We start from the raw sequence: 14,422 nt of genomic DNA, 5'->3' as shown, positions 1-14,422 counted from the left end.
TTTTAAAAATAAAAGACAAATCCAGCCCAGACAATTAGTGACCCATCTGTCTACTGTCAATTGTCAGTAAAGTGATGGAAAGTGTCATCAATCGTGCTATTAAGTGGCACCTACTCAGTGATGCTTGAATTTGGTCGCAGGTGAGTGGCCCTCGTGGAAGCCAATTACAGCCCTTGGTTCAAACATGGACAAAGGAGCTGAATTCCAAAGGGAAGGTGAGAATGACAGCCCTTGACACCAAGACTGTGTGTGAGCCCTAGCAAAACTGGAATCAATGGGTATCAAGGGACAAACGCTTCGGTGGCTGGAGTCATATCTGGCACATAGGAAAGTGGTTGTGGTTGTTGGAGGTCAGTCATCTCAGCTGCAGGACATCTGTGCTTGAGTTCTCAGGTTAGTGTCCAAGACCCAACCATCTCCAGCTGCTTCATCAATGACCCCCCCCCCGCCTTAAGGTCAGAAGTGGGGATGTCCACCAATGATTGGTGATGAACATTGCACATTCGTGACTCCTCAGGTACTGAAGTAGTCCATGTTCAAATGCAACAAGATCTGGACAATATCCAGGCTTGGGGTGGCAAATGGCAAGCTACATTAGTGCCACACAAATGCCAGGCTGTGACCGTCACCAACAAGAGACAATCTAACCATCTCTCCTTGATATTGAATGGTGGGTTACTGTTGACCAGAAACTTGACTTGTCACATAAACATTCCTTCAAGACCGGAACTAGGAATACTGCAGTGAGTAACTCACCACCTGACTCTCCAAATCATGTCCGCCATCTCTGAGGCACAAGCCAGCAGTGTGATGGAATATGCCTCACTTGCCTGGATGGGTGAAGCTCCAACAGCACTCAAGAAGCAGGACACCATTCAGTACAAAGCAGCCTACTTGATTGGCATCATGTCCACAAGCATCCACTTCCTCCGTTAAGGATGCTCGGTAGCAGTAGTATATACTAACTACAAGATGTACTGCAGAAATTCACTAAAGATTCTGAAACACAACCTTCCAAAACCAAGACCACTTCTAATTAGGACAAGGGCAACAAGTATATGGGAACGCTATCATCATCAAGTTCCCCTGCAAGCCACTCACCACCCTGAGTTGGAAACACATCGCCGTTCCTTTACAATTGCTGGGTTAATATCCTGGAAATCCCTTCTTTCATGGCATTGTGAGTCAACTCACAGCATTCTGGTTACAGTGGTTCAAGAAGGCTGCTCACCACCATCTTCTCAAGGGCAACTAGGGATGGGCAGTAAATACTGGCCAGCCAGTGATGCCCATGTCTCAAAGGAATTTAAAAAATGTGGGCAACTTGACTCTTGAACCACACGTTATGTTGAGAATGTGGTAGAATAATTGCTGCTTTGACATTTGAAGATGAAATGGAAGGGTTATACACATGCAGACATGGTTTGGACTGAATATTTGTTTACATTGAGCATGAAACAAAATAATACAGCTCAGGAACAGGCCTTTCAGCCCACCATAACTGTGCGGACCATGATGCAATCCTAAACAAATGTCGTCTGCCTCCATGTGGTCCATAACCTTTTCTCTGCTGTGCGTGTGTCTGTCTAAATGCCTCTCAAACTTCGCTAATGTTTCTTCTCTCAGTATTATTTGGAATTTATTTAAATGGAGATATTTTCCAACATGTTCTGTTATAGTTTGAGCCACAGGTTTGTAGAGTTTATGTTCCTTTCCCTCCTGAAGTTGGATTATCTCTAATGGACTATCCTTTCCAGGAAGCTGAACCGCAGGGGCAAAGCTGGTCCTTGAACCATACCACATTTCCTTTGATACTGGGTTAGTGAGCACAATTAATTTGTCGTGAGTGGGACACAGGTGATGGAAGAGGCTGGTTTTGCTGTCGTTTACAAGCATGTTTAGTGTGGGGGAGAAAAAGCCCAAAAACATAATAGCAGTTTATGCCTTAATTTTTTTTCCATGTGTTGGTTTTTAATGGCAGCTGGCTAATCCCAGAGTAGAATCAATAGCCTGAATCTTAATTTCAACCTCTGACCTTGTGCAGTGGAAGCGTCTTTGTATTTCAATAGGATTTTGTCTTCTAAATTGCTGCCAAAGAACAATTTGGTTCGTTAAAATCTTGTACTAAGTGTATTTGGAGATAAATGCTGTTCAGAATGTTGCAGTAAAGTGCAGGTTTTACCTCTGTGTTCCTTAGTTTATGGCACTTCAGGTTGTTGATTTTATAGCAGTATAACACCCCGGTAAACTGTCATTACTGGCAGCATAATGTTGTTTGGAGTGTTGAAGAAAACTAATCATTTTACTTACTACCCTGTATTTTGATTGTATAATTTTGACATATTACATTGTTCAAAGGAACAGAATACACAATTAATATGAAATAGATTTTCATCGGTTTGGCTCAGTGCTAGGAAAGGAGTCCAACTTGTGTGTATACTTCATGAGAGCCTCCTTCCAATCCTTGTCATTTAACCCTTTCAGTGCAATCTTCTTTTGTTTCTCTATTCTATACTTATCTAGCTACCCCTTAAATACATCTATGTTCTTCCCTCTCAAATATGCCCCATTAAAGAGATTGGCATTACTCTTTGGGTGAAAAGGTTTTCTTCTGAATTGCCTGCCGAATTTGTATGTATCGTGTTTTGGTCTCCATTACAAATGCAAGCATCATCACTTCTACCTTTTCATAGACACTTCATAATTTTAAAAGGCCTGGATCAGGTCAGTAAGCCTTCTGGAGGACCCCAGTCTATTCACTCTTTCCTGTGAGAAAAACTGAGATGTTATCCAGCATTTGTCATCACTAAACCATTTTAGCCCCATCACCATTGTCTTTAGCTAATATGGAGACTGGACTCTTGTTTAGCTGAGATTCTGCACAAGTTTAATGTTCATCTCTGCATTTCAATTCTGTCCTTCTCAAAGTGTTTTAAAGTGACAGATACTCTGGTTTCTTTTGATCCCTTTGCTTAATCTAGGCTCTTGTAAGCACCTGAAAGATCTTCACATAAAGTATTTTCCAGCAAAGTTAGAACTGGGGCTTTGTACCACAATGATAGTCTCCCAACCCATGAACCAGGAGATAACAAGGTGTAGAGTTAGATGAACACAGCAGGCCAAGCAGCATCAGAGGAGCAGGAAGGCTGACGTTTCGGGCCGGTCTAGGCCCAAAACGTCAGCCTTCGTGCTCTTCTGATGCTGCTTGGCCTGATGTGTTTATCCAGCTCTGCGCCTTGTTATCTCAGATTCCACAGCATCTGCAGTACCTACTACCCATGAACCAGGAGACCCGAGTTCAAGTACCACCTGCTTCTGAGGTATGGAACAACATCTTTCCACGGGTTGATTGGAAAGTATTTACCAAGGAATTAGGAATGAAAGCTGTAGTTCTAGTTCACATTAATCTTCCAATGTCATGATTAGATTCTCTACAGTGTGGAAACAGGCCCCTCGGCCCAACAAGTCCACAATGACCCTTGCGGCATCCCACCCAGACCCATCTCCCTATAACCCACACTCCCCTGAACACGATGAGCAATTTAGCATGGCCAATCCACCTAGCCTGCACATCTTTGGACTGTGGGAGGAAACCGGAGCACCCGGAGGAAACCCGCGCAGACACTGGGAGAATGTGCAAACCCTGCACAGACAGTCGCCTGAGGCTGGAATCGAACCCAGGTCTCTGGTGCTGTGAGGCTGCAGTGCTAACCCCTGAGCCACTGTGCTGCCCCAATTTGAACAAAACTGTTATGACATGTACAGCACAAAAAAAAGCTGTACATGATTTATAATGGAAAGTCCTGCATCATCATTTCTTGTCACATTGTTTTGGCATTGTTGTGTACTCGGGACTTTCGCCACTCGTTGATATGATAGTGTGACTCATCTGGATCCATTTACTGTTTTGTCCAGCTGATTTTTCTGTCTCCAGTTAGAGCTTTTTGCTCTATCAAAGCATTCCCAACCAGTCATTGGGGGGAACGGGCCAAAAATACTACTTTATGTTCAGAATTCTATTTGAAGCTGAAGTAAATAAATCAGTTCTTAATTTGAATTTTGGGACTAATATGCCAATTAGGAAATGTGGACAATAAAACGACTTTAACAGGTGCCGTTCATGACAATGGAAATTAGAGCAGGAGTAGGCCATTTGACCCCTGTGTCAGCTCTGCCATTTGAAAAGATTGCAGCTACTCTGCAGCTTCAACTGTATTTTCCTGTCTATCTCCTATACTCTGACTCCTTTGTCACTACAGAATTTCTCCTACTGAGCATTAAAAATATGCAGTGAATTCCATGGGCTGACAACACTGATGGAAAATCTTTCATCTCCCCTCTGTCTTAAATAGGAGACTCCTTATTTTTAAAATGCCTTCTGCTTCCAGTCTCTCCATTCTGTCAGCATTTGCCCTGTCAGGTCCCCTTGACATGTTTTAGTGAGATCACCTCTGATTCTTCAGACCCAGTTTGTCCAAACTTTCCTTAAGATGACTCCTTCATCCCAGGAATCAGTCTTTAAAGCCTTCTCTAATCTGCTTCTCATTGCAATTCTATCAGCATGCTTTACAACAGTAGAAAAGAAACTTCCCTATTTTTATATACAATTTCCCTCACAACATGATATAAACCTTGTATTCACTTTCCTAATCATTTGCTATACTTCATGCTATATTTTCATGATTCACTTTGCAGAACAACCAGATTCATTTGTACTACAGAGTTCTGCAATCTCTTCACTTAAAGTGCGTTTCTATTCTTACTTCCCGAAGTGAACAAGTTTGTATTTTCCCGTGCTATACTTCATCTGCCATTTTTTCTCGTGACTCACATAACCTCTCTAGATCTCTTAGGTCAATTAGCTCAGTTGGCCGGTTTGTGATAGTGATGCCAACAGTGCTGGTTCAGTTCGTGCATTGGCTGGAGTTACTATGGGTGTACCAACTTATTATCTTCACCCCTGGCCGGATGTGTGATAACTCTTGGGTTCTATCACCACTCGTTGAATTTTTCTATGAGAGAGCAGTCCCATGGGGCGATGGCAAAATTACATTTTTAGTGTATATTTGCAGTCTCCATACATTCTCATCCAAATTTACTGTCTTAGCTGTTTTAATGCTATTTGTAAATTTTGGAATCGCATATTCAGCCCCTTTATCCAACTCATTATATATTGTGAATAGCACTGACCCTGTAGCATCAAGTCATGCCTTGTCATCCTTAAAATCACCCATCATACATGTCCTCTCTTTCTTGTTAGCTGAACAGTTTTCTATCCATGCTAAAATTTTACCACCATGAGCTCTGATTTTATCCAGTGACCTTTGTGACACCTTGTTAAATGGCTTCTGAAAAATCTAAGTACATTACATTCACAAATTCCCCTTTATCCATGTTGCTTGTAACTTCCTCAAAGAACTGTAATAAATCAGTTAAATGTGGTTTACTCCTTTCGCAAAACTACGTATCTTGCTTTCTGAAGATGTTTGAAGCGACATGATTTCCTTCTGGCAGGATTAGGTGAAGTGACCTATAATCCCTTGCTTTCTACATTTCTCCATTTTGAACAGAGGGGATACATTTGCTGTTTTTCAATCTGATGGGCTTTTTCCAGTGACGAGAGAATTTTGGAAAATTACAACTAACTATGTTAGTCATTCTTTTAAGACCCTTGGATGCAGGCTATTAAATCTTTGGGAATTGTCATCTTTTAGTTCTGATGGGTTTTTTTATTCAGAACCCTTTCTCTGATAATTGCACTTCTATCACTTCCTTCCTCGTACTTTGCTATGATTACAGCTCACGGTGATACTGGGCTGGTCAGATCTGAGTGAAACCTGCCTTAATAGATCAGAAGTTTTAGTTTCCTTTTTTCTTGTTTACTGTGGAGGTCAGTCACTGGAAGTCTCTTGTGATTATGTTCAATGTACTTTCAATAAAAGAACTAAGATTATTACACAAAAGAAAATGCAAATTGTTTGAAGAAAAACTAGTTGAAAGGCTTCATTGCAAACATTAGAAAGAAAGATTCATTGCTTTCCCCCCACTAATGATCATACAGACAACATTATTGAAAACTCACTCCAATTACCCTGCTAAAACTTCTTAGTCTGGGACATCTTTTATCAATTTCCTCTTTAGAGATTTTTCTGTGCATTTACTTGATGTTGTTTTTTTGAGACAAAGTCTCTTCATGAGACCCTTTTAAATCAAACTACTAACTCAGCACACTTTTTTTAAAACATGGATTCATGTTAAATCCATGTATTCAGCCTGGTAGGATGTCTTCCTTTTTTAAACTTTGACAGCTTTCTGCTTCAAGAGAATTCTCAGCAACTCGAGACTTTTCCCCAGCCCATGTTACTCAGGGACTGCGACTAATAGCACTGAGAATCATAGAATTTTTACAACATGGAAAATGCCCAGGTTGGTCGTCATACGTCCATCTATTCTAATCTCGTTTTCTAGTACTTTGCGGTTGCCTTGTATGATGTGCATTTTGTGTGTTCTTCCTAATACTGTTAAATATCTTGTGGGTTCCCTCCTCTACCAGGCTTTTAGGGACTGAGTCGCAGATACCTGTCACCCTCCAGGTGAAAAACTCTCTTTTCTGAAATCCCTTTGAAAACTCCATTGAACATGAGCGGTGAAGGGGGCTGAATGTCATATGGAGTGGACAGGCACCCAATCGAACAAGATACTTTTCTTTGGATGGTTTTGAGTTTCTTAAGTGTTTTTCAGACAAGTGGAGAATATTGTATCCCATTCCTGTCTTTTGCCTTGTAGATGGTAAATAAGCTCTAGGGAGTCAGGAAGTGAGTTACTTGCCTTGCAATGTGGTAGTCAGATAAAATTACTGATCTTCTTGATAATTCCTCAGTTTGTCACCATTCATTTGTTAATTTGAATATTAGCTGTTATATCAAATACAAATCAATGAATTAAATAAATTGATATCAAGTGATGCGTTCAGATTTGGGGGACAGTCCGATATTAATACATAATTTAATTGCTTATTTCCTGTAATAAGTCCATATCCACTTTCCAATGTAATACCTTTTCCTCAGTAGTCAGAGGTTCAGCAACACACAAAAGTATTTGTTATGTCAGCTGTGTAAGTATTCAACTAAATTTTCCCTTCTTTTAACCAGTACCTGGTGGAGATTTGTATTGGGACTTATCTTCAAATGCATAAATATATGCTTCTTAGACTAACTTCTTTATAGTTTGGTGATTAAAAGGAATACATTGGGTGAAACTACAGTAAAGGTTGAAGTGGATTGTGTCAAATTAGAACAAGTAAATAAGTCTCTCTATATAGAACAAATGATTCGGAAGATGGCAGCTATGATGCAGAATTTATATTGTGAAGATGAAGGATGTGTTAACAACAAAAATCAAGCTTGAGACATGAAAAAGATCTTGATGCTGTATTCTGTCCATTCTCCTGTGCGTCTTAGAGACCTGCACAATAATTCACACTCTGTTTTTGATCAGGTTCAACATTTCAGACACCCTTCTTTTCCACAAAGTTGCTGGAAAAGCTCAGCAGCATCTGTGAAGGAAGAAACAATTAACATTTCAGGTCCCGTGTCCCTTCTTCAGAATTAATGGTGGCTGGGAAAACATCAGCTTATATGCAGAAAAATGGAGGGGTAGGGAATAAATGATAGGATCGAGCCTAAATGCAGACCAAGAACAGGTTGGACAGGCAGAGGTGATGATGATTAGGCTGGAAGGGTGAATAGTTGTTAATGGAGACTATTAGGGACTAACAGCAGGGGATGTGTAATAGCAGGCTATGTGGTAACAAGGCCTGGTGTGTGGGGTAGAGGGCTGGGACATGGGAGAGTTTAAGCCCTAAAATTAGTGAACTCAATATTGAGTCCAGAGGGCTGCAAGGTCCCCAAGCGGAAAATGAGGTGATGTTCTTCCAGCTTGCGTTGAGCATTGCTGGAACACTGCAGCAAACCAGAGACAGAGATGTTGGCCAGGGAACAGGGTGGTGTGTTGAAGTGGCAGTCAACAGGTACTCCAGGGTCTCTTTTGCGAAGCAGTCAACCAGTGTAGAGGAGACCATATTGTGAGCAGCGAAGACAGTAGACTGGATTCTGGGAAATGCGGGTGAAGTGTTGCTTCACCTGGAAGGTATGTTTGGACCCTTGGATACTAGTGAGGGAGGAGGTAAACGGGCAGGTGTTGCACCTTCGCCAGTTACAGTAGAAGGTGCCGTAGGGCAGTGGGGGGATGTTGGGCATGAAGAAAGAGTGGACCAGGGTTTCCTGGAGGGAATGGTCTCTGTGGAAGGTGGACAAGGGAGGGGAGGGGAATATATGTCTGGTGGTGATATCTTGCTGGAGGTGGCGGAACTGGCGTCTGATGATCTTCTATGTGTGGATGCTGGTGGGATGGTAGGATAACGTTTGAGCTTCACTTCTGTGTATATTGCAGTGAATTGTTCCTGCTATTTGTCCCGTTATTTTACTTACTTTGATATTGTTTTATTGTTATTATTTTGAACCAGTGTGAACTTGAGGATATATTATTTCCCACTTTGGTTGACCAATCATAGAGGTTTAAGTTTTACATTGATGATGGACTTTGTATTTGGACTTTAATCTGCACCCTGTGATTCACTTTTTTAAAAATGTGTTCATTGGATATGGGCCATGCTGGCTGGACCAGCATTTATCTCATCCCTAATTGGTTGGGGGCAAGGCAATATTGAGATGCCATCTTGAACCACAGCAGTCCTTCATCCTAGGTACACCCACAATACTAATTGGAAGTGTGTCCAGGATTTTGACCCAGTGACAATGAAGGAGCAGTGATTATAATTCCAAACTTGGATTGTAGATGGGTTCAAGCAGGACTTAAACATGGTGTTCCAATGAATTTACTACTTTTGTCCTTCAAGGCTGTGGTGATTGCTGGAAGGTGCTGTTCGAGGAGCCTTGGATGAGTTCATAAAATCGTAGAATTCCTTAGTGCAGTTAGAGGACATTTGACCCATCAACTCGAATGTTCCGCTGTAGAGCATACCACCCAGACCTATACATCCCCATCCTGTCCCCATAACCCAACATTTATCATGGCTAATCCACCTGGTCTGCATATCTTTGGACTGTTGGAGGAGATCGGAACACCCGGCAGAAAGCCGCATGGACAGGAGAACATACAAACTCCACACAGAACCAAGGCTGGAATCGAACCGGGAATCTGAGATGGCAATGCTGATCATCGTGAATTGCATGTTAATGATGGTGTGCAATGTTAGTACTGTGCAATTGTGGTGAAGGGAATAAATGCTAAAGATTATGTGGTGTCAATCAATAAGGGAGCTTTGTCCATAGTAATGTCAAGCTTTTTGAGTGCAGTTGCAACTTGCACCCATCCATCATATTCCTTACATGTACCTTGGAGAAGGAGGGCAGGCTTTGGAGAAACAGGAAGTGAGTTGCTGTTGAATTCATCACCTCTGATCAGCCCTTGTAGTATACTACGAGTGTAATTTGGAAACATATCAATCCTTGATTATCTGACAATTTTCATTAACTATCCTTGGTCTCTGGGTATATCTCCACTATGCCGGGTAATGAAGTGATCGCTGTACAAATATTGTTTTCATGAGCAATGAGTATGACAAAACCCATAAGGTGCAAGAGAGTGTTTCTTTTGGTAGAGTATTACTATTCTCTGGGCGTGGGATGACTTGACTGTTGGTTTGTAGAGCGCTGCTAACAGGGTGGATTCAGTTCCTGCACTGGCTGAGGTTACTGTGAAGGATTCTCCTCTCCTGAGGCATGGTGACCCTCAGATTTAACCACCACCAGGTCAGCCCTGTCTCTGAGAGAGCAGCACTATGGCCTGCTAACACTATGGCGACTTTACCTTTTATCTTGCTATCCTACAACGCTACTTTTCAAAAAGAGCAGGGCAAGTCTTCTGTTGTCCTGACAAAAATTTCTTCTTCAGCCAACTACAAACATAACTAAACACATGCCCTGCTCCTTCACTGCTGTTTGTGGGACCTCATGATGTGCCAATTGGCTGCTAACATAAGACTATGGCAGCTTGATACGTGCTTGTAATGTCCTGGAGATGTGATGTGAGTGAAAGGTGATTATTGCCGTGCTAACCAAGTACTTAATTCCCCAACTGCATGTTTTTGTTCTCATCTTTTTAAGACTGAGAGGAGGAGAAGTTTATAAGCCCAGTGAGTGATGAACCTGTGGAATTCTCTGCCAGAGAAAGTGGTAGAAGTGAAACATGGTTTTCAACAAGTTCTGAAGGCTGAGGGGATCAAACAATATGGGGAACAGTATGGTGGCTCATTAGTTAGCATGCTGCCTCATAGCGCCAGTAACCTGGGTTCAGTCCCAGCCTGAGGCGACTGCATGTATGGAGTTTGCATGTTTTCCCTGTATCTGCATGGGTTTCCTCTCGGTGCTCTGGTTTCCTCCCACGGTCCAAAGATGTGCAAGTGAGGTGAATTGGCCATCGGAAAGACAGGGTTACAGGTCTGGGCAGGAGGCTCTTTGGAGGGTTGGTGCACACTTGATGGCTCGAATGGGGAAAAGCAAAACAGGGGCGGCATGGTGGCTCAGTGGTAAGCTCCACTGCCTCTCGGCACCAGGGACCCGGGTTCCACCTTCGGGTGACTATCTGTGTGGACTTTGCACATTCTCCCCGTGTCTGTGTGGGTTTCCTCCGGGTGCTGTGGTTTCCTTCTACAGTCCAAAGATGTGCAGACAAGGTGGATTAACCATGCTAAATTGCCTACACTGTCCAGGGATGTGTAGGTAAGGGGGATTATAGTGGGATGGGTCTGGGTGGGATTTCTGAGGATCAGTGTGGACTGATTGTCCCAAAGGGTCTGTTTCCACACAAAAGGGATTCTATGATTCTAATGTCTTGATTGCAGAATCCTGCTGTGTCACTTCTTTCCAGTCCAATCAGAAGCAGATCAATCATGGAACACCATAATGGTGTGCATTAGCTCCTTTAATGCAGGAAGGCATTCCAAAGAACCTCACAAGTTAAGGAAACAAGTGGATGCAAAGCTTAGCAGGGATGAGGAGGAGAAAGCCAGAAACTTGATCAGAGATTTGGGTTTCAAGGATTTCTTTAAAGGAAGATAGAGAGGTGGAGAGACAGGAAGGTGGAGTGATTGAGTACTGGTCACCTCTACTGGTGGACTGACACATGAAGATGAAACGAGAGGAATTGAGAACTTGAGAGAAGTTGCTAATTTGTACCTTGCTTCAGCTGTGACATCGAAAATAACGGAACTTTTAATTTTTGACAACTCTGTAGAACCATTGATGCATGATAAGAATGATGTTAGTTTGTTTTCAGCATAATTGGGGATTTAAAAGTCCAAATCCTTTTGTTTTTAAAAAAATATATTTTTGTCTGTCAATAGGTAGTGAATCTGTGGAATTCTTGACTACAGAGAATTGTTGAGGCTGGTTTGTATTTCTGTTTAATTCCTTTATGGGATGTGGGTGTCATTGGCAAGGTCAGTATTTATCGCCTCTTCCTAATTGTACAGAGGGCAGGTAAGACTGAACTGTATTGCTGTGGGCTTGGAGTCACATGTAGACCAGACCAGATAAGGATGGCACTTTCCCTCCCTAAAGGACATTAGTGAACCAGATGGGTTTTTCCAACAATTGGCAATGGTGTCATGGTCATCATTAGATTTGAACCCTGGTCCCTACAGCATTACCTGGGTGTTCCGATTAACAGCCCAGTGATAATACCATCAGTTCAGGCAACATTCTGCTCCTTTTGATGCTGTCTGGCCTGCTGTGTTCCTCCAGCTCCACGTTGTTTTGACTCTATCTCCAGCATGTTCAGTTCTTGCTGTCTCCGATAAATCCGTTTGGCCTTGCCTTTCAGATGTACGTCTTAGTTCTGTTCAAGGCTGGGATAGATTCTTAATGAATAAGGGAATCAAGGATTATGGGGGAGAAAGCAAGAAAAAGGAGTTGAGGATTATCAGGTCAGCTGGGATCTCATCGAATGGTAGAGCAGATTTGATGAACTGAATGATCTTATTCTGTGCCTACATCTTAATATCTTCTTGTCAATTGAGCTGACTTCGATCTTGCTTTAAGAATTGGTTTAAAAGACATACAGGAATTGTTGGCGTTGATTCTTTTACGGTGGTGAGCACTTGACACTAGATTTCCTGTCATATCTCCACCCACAGCATGTTTTGAGAATTGGAATTTACTCTGTGTAACATCTTTATTTTGGAACAATTTGGTAGCGTTCTGTTCACAACTCCACTTTAATCAAATATACTAGTCAATCATCTTATATTTTCAGATTAACAAGTACAATAAAAGTTTTCCTCTCATAGTTATAATCAATAGAGTGTGGTGACAAAAGGAGAGGAAGTGATTTTTTTTCAGCCTGTGGCCCTTGAAATATTTGAAAAGCCTGGTAGCAGTATTCTGACTCCAATTTCAGTCATGGAATGATGAATAACATTACTCTCTTGTTCCTTGTTACTGAACATTTGCTGAAATATTTTGCATGTGATGGGCAGAGTCCCCGAGGCATTGCTTACTGTGAGCCAAAGAACATAGCAAAAATACTGTTTAACTTCCATAACATGTCAAAAAGAAAGGTCTGTATTTATTTTGTGGCTTACCTAGCAGCACAAAAGTATCTGTGTGCTGCATCTAACGTTGTTTACTGCAGTTACTATTATATATGTGATCCCTTGAAGAACAGGGACAATGAAGAATTAGGTTTTTTTCAGAATGTTTATTACATATTCATTTGACATCATTATATATAACATCAATGTTATACATTTGGGGATGTAGAGACCAATTTTTTTTTATAAATGTAGGTGATACAAAACTTTAACACTGGAATTTCTTTTATAGCATACCTGCAGTGTGTAAACAGGCCCTTCAGCCCAACAAGTCCACACCAACCCACAGAGCATCCCACCCACCTACATCTACGCATCCCTGAACACTGTGGGCAATTTAGCATGGGCAATCCACCTAACCTGCACATCTTTGGACTGTGGGAGGAAGCCCACACAGACAGCCACCCAAGGGTGGAATTGAACCCAGGTCATTGGCACTGTGACACAACAGTGTTAACCACTATGCTGCCCGAATCTGTAATGTGTATTGTATGTAGGGTTAAACTTGAGAAGATGGTCTTGGAATGGAGATCCTAATCTCCAAATGCTAAAATAATGGATTACTGTGCAACAGTGATCCTTGCACTCCTGTATGTTTTAGAAACTTGGACATCTTCTGGCAGGCATCTCAAAACATTGGAGAAGTACTGTAAGAGGTGCTTTTACAAAATCCTTCAAATCTGGTGGCAAGAGTGGTGCTGCAATAGCAGTGCCCTCTACCAACCCAGTATACCCAGCCATGAGATGGTAATCATGTAGATTGGTATTGCCTTTCAAATGACTCTCAAAAGAGCTGTCCTACTCAGCCATGGCAGGAGGCTCCATGGGAAATGGGGAACATGCTTCAGGGATATTCTCAAAACATGCCTGAAGTAATCAAACTTCCTCACCGAAGTCTGGGAAACCCTGGCTTGAGATGAACCAAAATAGAGAAGGTTTACTCAGAAAGATACTGAACACACTGAAGGGCTTTGTCAGGAGCACAAGGAGATGAGGTTGAGGTGTTGTGGAAAAGACATAAAATTCCAAACACCTCATCTGCACACCATATGGCAGAGCCGTAAATCATGCAGACCATCCTCAATCCTGAAGCACCCCAGCAAAAGAAAGATTTCATAAGGATGCAGATTTTTGAAATGAATGCACAGGTGGCAGATGAAATGTGATGCAGACAAACATGAAGTCAATAATTTTGGAAAGAAAGACAAGAAGCACTTTGTAATATAAGGTACAATTCTAAACAGGGTGTAGAAGCAAAGGGGCCTGGGGTATGTGTATACAGATCTTAGAAGATATCAGGACTAGATGGGAAACAGGTGATGAAGGGTACTGGATCCTGGACCTTATAAATATGGATACACAGTACAAAAGCAAAGTAGTTTTGATAAACTTGCAGAAAACACTGGTTCGACCTTCACTATTGTGTCCAATTCCATGCCCTGCTGTTTTGAAAGGATGTGAAGACGCTAACAAAGATGTAGGAAAGGTTAACAAGAATGGTTCAAAAAATGAGAACCATCAGTTATGTGAATTGATTGGAGCAATAAGGTCTGATTTTTTTTTAGGGAATAGAAGGCTGTGAGGAAATTTGATTAAGGTCTTTACAAACATGAGGGTTGTCATCAGAATAGTTTGGAAAAAAAGTTCTCTCTCATTAGGGTGGAACGGTGGCACAGTGGTCAGCACTGCAGCCTCACAGTTCAATTCTAGCTTCGGGCGACTGTCTGTGCGGAGTTTGCATATTCTTCC

The 14,422-nt window shown here is 41.9% G+C and overlaps 1 protein-coding gene across 3 annotated transcripts in view; it reads left to right on the top strand.

Moving 5' to 3' along the window:
• Positions 1-14,422, top strand: part of snx29 (sorting nexin 29) — a 443,022-nt gene that overhangs the window by 5,857 nt on the left and 422,743 nt on the right. The window lies entirely within an intron of this gene.

This window comes from Stegostoma tigrinum, chromosome 23 (assembly GCF_030684315.1).
Source record: "Stegostoma tigrinum isolate sSteTig4 chromosome 23, sSteTig4.hap1, whole genome shotgun sequence".
Classification (NCBI taxonomy): domain Eukaryota; kingdom Metazoa; phylum Chordata; class Chondrichthyes; order Orectolobiformes; family Stegostomatidae; genus Stegostoma; species Stegostoma tigrinum.
The sequence above is the reverse complement of the archived record's forward strand: the minus strand, read 5'-3'. Positions and strand labels throughout refer to the sequence as shown.